We start from the raw sequence: 8,170 nt of genomic DNA on the forward strand, positions 1-8,170 counted from the left end.
AGGAGAAGGATTTGAACTTGATCTGAACATCCTGAGGATGGAAACGACGGACGGGTATTGCGTTCACACCCGTTTCCCTGTGCCTTTTAACACTGGTTGCGGCGGGCGGCCGGCTCCCCTCCTTAGTGAAGATATCCGCGCCGCTAGATGGCAGCCCGCTCCGCGGGTACGCCGATAACAATGGGAAGCGGGGAGAGTTGCCGATCCGTTAGGTGATCCGTGGCTGTACATACGCACAACCGGACAACTTTTGCTTTCAGTCCCTCCCCGATGAGAATTTCCAAATAGAAAGCTCATGCTTTCCACCTACTATTCCGGAACAGAGTGGATTGACTGAGAAATCAGCGACCTCTGCCACAACTCAATGAACTTACTCTGATCTTCCGGCCTCTGTCCAGATTCAGGCCGGCCGTCATTGTTGACCATTGCCGCTGGTGAGGCGTGGAGTAGGCTGTGATATTGAGGAATGGCGCCCTGTCCTCCACGTTATTGACCAGCCTGTGGATGAAGCGGGTGTCATAATCACATCTGTCAGTAATAGTTAACTTAAACGTCACATCATTGCATGATATAGCTTTTTTGCCACTGTCGTGTTTCTCTTGTCGAGACGCGCCGAAATATAAAAAAGGCCTACTTATTAGGATCCACGCCTACACAGCTAATGACAATTGAACTAGTGACTTTTGAGCTACCGTAAAACGGGGTGTTAAGGGACAATGGGGTGCTAAGGGACAGTTGCGTGGGAAAAACTTTGAGTCATATTAAGTTCTTAATTTGAGAAAGTTAAATAAAAGCTTGAGTGTGGTAGTTGACACTGTTTTGTTCTTTACTATAGAACAAAATAGCGTGGCTTTTCACGCAAGTGATTTGGTTCAAAAATGGTTTTGAAAATATTGCTACATTTTCACAAAATTCAAACATCTCCAAAACTCTGTGTGTACCACATAAACTACACCTTTTTGCAATTGAATTCAACCATTAGCCATAACTGCTTGAGGAGCCATTTCGACAATCGGCATTGAACACAACTATTCCGGCGTCGTGTGTTTCATTTCAGCCATTCGACAAAACAGATTGAACACTGAAATGAGCGATCTGCAAAACAGTTTGACACTTCGCCATGACTTCGGCAATAAGCAAAACACCTCGGCATTTGGTGATATCACTTCAGCAATGTTCAAAACAGAATAAATGGATATCCAGGCTGTTCCATTCACCACTTGAGCGTGAGCATTATGGGCATTTCTAAGCACTAAGTCAGCCGTTCTTTATAGCTTCTTTCTAAATGGAACAGTACAGTAGGTCTATTAAAAAAGTCCCCAGCACCAGTGGGCGCTGCCTTCGCTGAGCCGAACCCCCGTCTGCCTGTCCCATATCGCGCCGGGCTCAGGTCAGGTAGGGTCAGCGGGACCGCTCGGTCCGGCCCGCGGGCGGTGGACGGGCGGCCGGTAACGCTTTCCGCCAGCCAGCTGTAGAATCCAACAAACGGGACGGCCACCGCTCAGCGCAGCGAAACCGGTGTTAAAGAATGGCAGTAGATGTTCATGGCTGCAATGATTATGAGATAGTTATTGTTAGCCCGTGCCCCACAGGAATGCCTAGACTCTCACGCTCTGTTGGAGGGGAAATGGGGATTGGGCATCATTCTTATAACTCAGCTTTGGGCATTTAAGTGGTATTCGAAGTAGCGTCAAAAGTAGCAGAAAGAAGAAAAAATACTTCAGCCAATTTTGGATCGAGTCACAGCCAGAAGTCATGTCACTAGAGGTCATCGATGGTAAAATTTTGCTTAGACAGGGTGCGTTGCGCGCACCGGTGCATTAGGTTTCCAATTTCCATGGGAACATCAACAGACTCGGAAGCTCGCAACGCTAGCGTGGAGCCGAATTCATATCAACCGCCGCAACAATGCAGCAGCGCAGCGCAGCGTGCTGCAGCGCGGTGCCGTGAAACACCGCCCAGGGCTATCCATGTGTCAGGGCAATCCAACCCACGTGATGGGCTCGGCCCGAGCGGAGCATGAGGTCCAGGACTCCCGCCCAGGCCCCCTGTCTCCCCCTAATTCCTATCATCCTTCCCACTCTGAAATCGCGACCGAAAGAGCCTAACCTAATACAACAATCAGCTCGTTTACCGCTGTCTGAATAATATTGTCAAATTTAATTAAAGGGACCCTCCCACCTTCTAAAAGTTAATGAATTGGCATGAAAGTGATGTCGCTCGGTTCAGAAAGAGCAAAAACGAATATCTACCAAATTTCATCGAAAAATATTCACCGGTTTTCAAGATATTAGACTTTTACTTTTGTTTACTTTTTGGGATCTCCGCTGTTCCTAGCGACTTTATTTGAAAGTGCGGCATTTGTTGCGCGCAAAGCAGCATATACCACCGCGTGCTACAAAACCTTTTAGTCAAACATTTAACGGACGTTCGAAAGCCTGATGACGTCATCAGATTCCCGTAATGGTTAAGAGATAGGGACCACGCTGGTCCCACCCTGCAAGTAAAGGGAAGAAATTTCTTGAACACCATAAAGCTGCGGGGGTTGCGACCAGGATAAATGGTGGTTTCTGAGCCTGGCCGCAAACTTGGCTATCTCAACTCAAAACTAATGTTAACCCTCGCACGACCAGGCCATTTCTCATAACACGAACGACCAGGGGGGGGGGGTTGTTACGACCCCCCTGGCGTTTCGAAACGGAAGGTCGTAGAGCTTAGCGGAAAAAACCAACGGATTGCTCTCAACGAGATCTCACGATTGGTGGTATATTTTTTGGTCCTAGGTCAACATTTGACCTACTTATGACCGGTCAAAGGTCAAATTTTCCGAAAAAATCAAACTTTTTCAACTTTCCGCGGCGATTGCGGCAAAACGGTGGGAGATATCGACTTGAAACCTTCACTATCGTGTTCCTTGATCAATTCTCTATCGTTTGGTATGTATTTCGTTTCCCTAGCTCTAAAAATGGCGCGTTGGGAGCGCCGGAAGTCGGCAAGGTCACAGTCGGCGGCAGAAATTCGAAAAATCAAAATTTAAATTTTTGAAATCTGATTGTATTTTTGGATTTGGGAGGTCCATTTGCTCCCTATAGAAGCTAATATTGCTGCATATTCCCATTGAGGTGACAAGAATTAGCAAAATAGTGGTTCGGGCGCTTTTCAAAAATAGTACCGGACGCTGTTCCTCTTGTGACGTCATAGCTCCGTGACCTGACCTGACCCGGTCAATTTTCTTGCACCACACGATAGCCAATGCTTGCCCCAACATGCATGGGAAGTTTCATCATGATCCATCAAACAATGTGGGTATCACCGGCAGAAAACCTAGGGATTCGGCGCACACGTTTGGTAACTGTCGGCCGGAGGCTGTACCTCTTATGACGTCATAACTCCGTGACCTGACATGACCCGATCATTTTTTTTCGGCAAAAGATGCGCAAAGGTTGCCCCAGAGGGTATTGAAAATTTCAGCCCGCTACGACAAGCCGTTTAGCGTGCACTTCGAAAAAACCTCAGGGGGGGTTGATACAACCCCCCCTAGGCGTTCTAGGGTTAAGGTGGGAGGGTCCCTTTAAGGTCAACGGCTTAGCATGTAAATAACAAAACTGCCACCATCGGTATTATGAGAAAACCAATTGCTTTTCCACAAACACTAAAAAAATTTTAGCTTAAAACTTGCATGAAATTAATTTTACCAGCATCGTGTTCCTCTTATCAAAACGCTTCGAATGAATCAAAAGTTGATCTTAAAGGTCATATGAAAAATTTGGCCTACGTTCAAAGACATGACCTGACCAGAAAGGGTGCGTATTATTTAGGCCAGGGTTCATAATGTCCAGGGCACAATGTGTCCAGTGCTCGAATTGGCCAGTGCCTTGAATTGGCCAGTGTTCACATTGTCCAGGGATTACATGGTCCAAAAGTGGCCAACTGGCTGCAGATAGGGTAAATTCAAAGAGGCCAGGGTTCATAATGTCCAGGGCACGATGTGTCCAGTGTTCAAAATGGCCAGGGTTCATAATGTCCAGGGCACGATGTGTCCAGTGTTCGAAATGGCCAGGGTTCATAATGTCCAGGGCACGATGTGTCCAGTGTTCAAAATGGCCAGTGCCTTGAATGGGCCAGAGTTCATAGTGTCCAGGGATTACATAGTCAACCCAACCCAACCAAACCTAACCTAACCTAACCTAACCTAACCTAACCTAACCTAACCTAACCTAACCTAACCTAACCTAACCTAACCTAACCTAACCTAACCTAACCTAACCTAACCTAACCTAACCTAACCTAACCTAACCTAACCTAACCTAACCTAACCTAACCTAACCTAACCTAACCTAACCTAACCTAACCTAACCTAACCTAACCTAACCTAACCTAACCTAACCTAACCTAACCTAACCTAACCTAACCTAACCTAACCTAACCTAACCTAACCTAACCTAACCTAACCTAACCTAACCTAACCTAACCTAACCTAAGGTAATGATGTTTGCCTACCAGGGATAAGGAAATAGTTTCTGGCATGAATAGATTGCAAGCAATAGTAAATCAAATATTTTTAGGTTAAGTGGTTATGCATCAGGCTTCAGGCCTTCGGCCTGAAGCCAGATACATAACCACTTAACCTAAAAATATTTGATTTACTATTGCCTGTAATCTCTCCTAAGGCATTGCCTTCGGCACTGCACTGCTTTGCATTGAGCCGATTCCGTGTTTTTTACATAATGACGTCACTTTCAGTGACTATGCAATCCCTGGACATTATGAACTCTGGCCCATTCAAGGCACTGGCCATTTTGAACACTGGACACATCGTGCCCTGGACATTATGAACCCTGGCCATTTCGAATACTGGACACATCGTGCCCTGGACATTATGAACCCTGGCCATTTTGAACACTGGACACATCGTGCCCTGGACATTATGAACCCTGGCCTCTTTGAATATACCCTATCTGCAGCCAGTTGGCCACATTTGGACCATGCAATCCCTGGACATTATGAACTCTGGCCCATTCAAGGCACTGGCCATTTTGACACTGGGCATAGCGTACCCTGGACATTATGAACCCTGGCCAGAATGAATGCTCCCCGACCAGAAATGGGCATAATGCATTGCAGGATATTATATTCGTATCGTGGAACTTTACAAACACTTCAGATGATTTCATAACTTAAGCATGTCTATCAAAAATAATTATTACATGGCTCATATGTAAGCTGGGTGTGTGAACATGCTTACGAGTATGTTGAACGCAACTGATAATGTTCTCTTGGCCACAATTTCTATATTTAATTTATCCTCACGGATTTCATATTTTTGTTAATGACACCTTGACGATGTCGAGAAAAAAAAAAACGCTTAGGAGATTTAACAGCCTGAGATACATTCAGTATAAGGAAGGTTCAAGAGTGCTAGATTCCTTCCGTCCTCGTTATCCTCAGGAAAAACCAATCCGCTTCGCCCCTAGTCTTCATGCTTCCCTCTCTGGACTGGAGGTCACCTGTAGTTGATGTCGGATCCATTCCAGGACACATAATCCTCTTCGGGTGACCGTTTGGGAGACGGCTGGACCGTCCCGACAGGGCAATCGTCCCACGGGAACAGTCTCGCTTCCGCAGATCACTGTCGCTGGCTCGCACAACCCAATTACTACACCAGAGCATAGTTATGTCATAGCTCTGCAAGGGCCTTTTCAGACCGAAAAAGACGGCCCCCAACAAAACAAACAATTTTCTCATTCAGTATTGTATCTCATCAAGCACCACATGTTTTCAGAGTGTTTATTATGCGTTCCGTCCCAAAAAGCGCAGTTCAATTTTCTCCCATTGACTTGAGTGATCTTAAAATTGACCTGGCCTTTCTGTCGACAATGTCAAACTTGCAAAGTAAACGTTTCAAATACATATACTGTTGCCCATTAAAATCGCTGAAAGTTCTGAAGCGATCGGTTAGTCGGTGTATTTAGATATGATGAGCACAGGAACTTTCCTTGAGGTGAGGTCACTTGACGTGACCTGGTGTTATGACCTTGAACTGAAAGACTTGGGCGGGAAAAAATGGGTCATTTGAAATCTTAACCCTCACCCGCACATGGGGGGGGGGGGTTGCCACCCCCCCCCCAGGTAGTCTTTCTGCTCTGCACTCAACATTTTTAGAGCTAGAAGGCTGATTTTTCGTATAGCTGCTCCTCTATCCTTTCTTGATGTTCACTGAAAATTTCAAATTTCTGTGATTTTTGGTTTCGGAGATCTGACCTTGTTTTTCAGGTCATGTCATGACCCAAATGGCCAATTCTCAACATCTTGCGCTGGCTATGGGCCTTGTGAGCTTTTGACACCTTGATTTCGGCCTTTTTTGCCAGTCTTACCTCCCAACTATCATGGAACATGTTGTTCGACGATGTATGTACAGGGGTCAAGGTCAAGGTCAAGGTCAACCTAGGTCATCTAAGATAATTGTGTTTTAGGTAAGCGGAAATTACTTTTTGTCAAGTTTTTTGACTACATTTTTGGTAAAAGCTTCTCAGATCATGATTTCATGTAATATGGACACAAAAACAATCGGTGCACACATAAGTATACACACAGACACACACAGACATACAAACACATATTATTGACCTTGACCTAACTTGACCTGACATGACCTCAGCAGCAAAAATCTGGTCGGGTAGTGTGACAAAGAGGTTCTAGCTGGCTTGGCACCAGAAAACAGCATTGTCATCGGTATATGGTAAGCAGCGCACTTGATATCCAACGTTGACCCAAAATAGCAACATTTTTAGTTTGACCTGACCTGGAAGGTCAATGACTGACCTGAGAAGGTAAAACTGGGTATCATTGGATTCGTCTCTTCCCAAAGAATCTTTTTGGTCTTTACCGCTAAGCTCTATCTCCAACAGGAACGAAATGGCGCGGGGGGGGGGTGGCAACCCCCCCCCCCATGTGCGTTCTAGGATGGGAAAATGGCATGTGCGGGCGAGGGTTAAAATGCTAGATTTTAACAATAATTGCAAACACTATCCCGGCCAAGTAGTGAGTGAGAAGGGAGCGATTCCCCGACCCCATGTTTAGCTCCTATAATTGAGCTAGCTGCTAGAGCCTCGCGGAAAAAAACGAGCGCTTGCGTCGTTACGTGATGCAGCGAATGGTACCCCATTTTAAAATATCAGTGACCTCTTAGGGCAGGTCAAGGGCCCCAAGGCATTTGATCGGTTTTTGGTAAATAACTAAATGCATTATCGTCATTTCGATACAATCGTGTTTTCTGTTCTCAGACGCGTCGATTTATATGCTTTTTTGTTTAGGTGAAGCAATTTAGGATGTTTACCTAAGGTCAATGTCATGTTAGGGCAACGCAGGTCACGAAGCTGTTGAAAGGACATGTTGCATAACATTTGATTCGGCAAGTCTTGCAAAGTCCATTGATGGCTGTCCCGACTGGCTAGCTCATTTTGATCGGGAGTTATTGACGAAGCATTCCTATGACCGTAGTAACTTCATAAATGACGTCACGGAAGGTGAACAATGCAAAAGGGAAGCATTAGACCTTGCCAAGAATGTATGAAGTCACGATTTCATGTGCTTGAGGTATGGTTTCAGATCACTTCCGACGCCAAATTAACAGTTTCCATAATTCCCCATTATGCTTATATGACACTAAATGCATTGCGGATTGCATCATTTTATAACCGACAACCGTGCAGAGGTTTACTTAAGACGTCATAGTTAAGTGACCTGACCTGAAAACGTGGTTGATGTCAAGTGATCCGGCTTGAATGAAATGTAAGGCATGTGAAATGTCAGCCTTCTATCATCAGTGTGCTTTGAGCTACCGCAAAAAAAAAATACATGGTGGCGACATCCACCCCTTCTTCTCGGCCGGCGAGGGTTAAACCTCGCTTCGAATTATTGCAGACGATGATGCGACCGAAAACAAAGCATTTATATGTGTCTAGAACGGCCGCTGACTTATTGGACAAGATCCCCAATCTTAATTCGCTAGATGGGAATAAAACACTCGGTATGTGATACATATAGTTATACCCCTCGATTTGCCCTCGCGCTAAGCCTATTCTAATCATCACTGCCGCTTTTTTTATCCGATATGATGTCGCCGCTAAACGGGTTGTTTTGTTTGCTTGCTTGCGTTGAATGGCCATTA

Source organism: Amphibalanus amphitrite, unplaced genomic scaffold, assembly GCF_019059575.1.
Source record: "Amphibalanus amphitrite isolate SeventyFive unplaced genomic scaffold, NRLGWU_Aamphi_draft 001486F_arrow, whole genome shotgun sequence".
In the NCBI taxonomy this organism is placed as follows: Eukaryota; Metazoa; Arthropoda; class Thecostraca; order Balanomorpha; family Balanidae; genus Amphibalanus; species Amphibalanus amphitrite.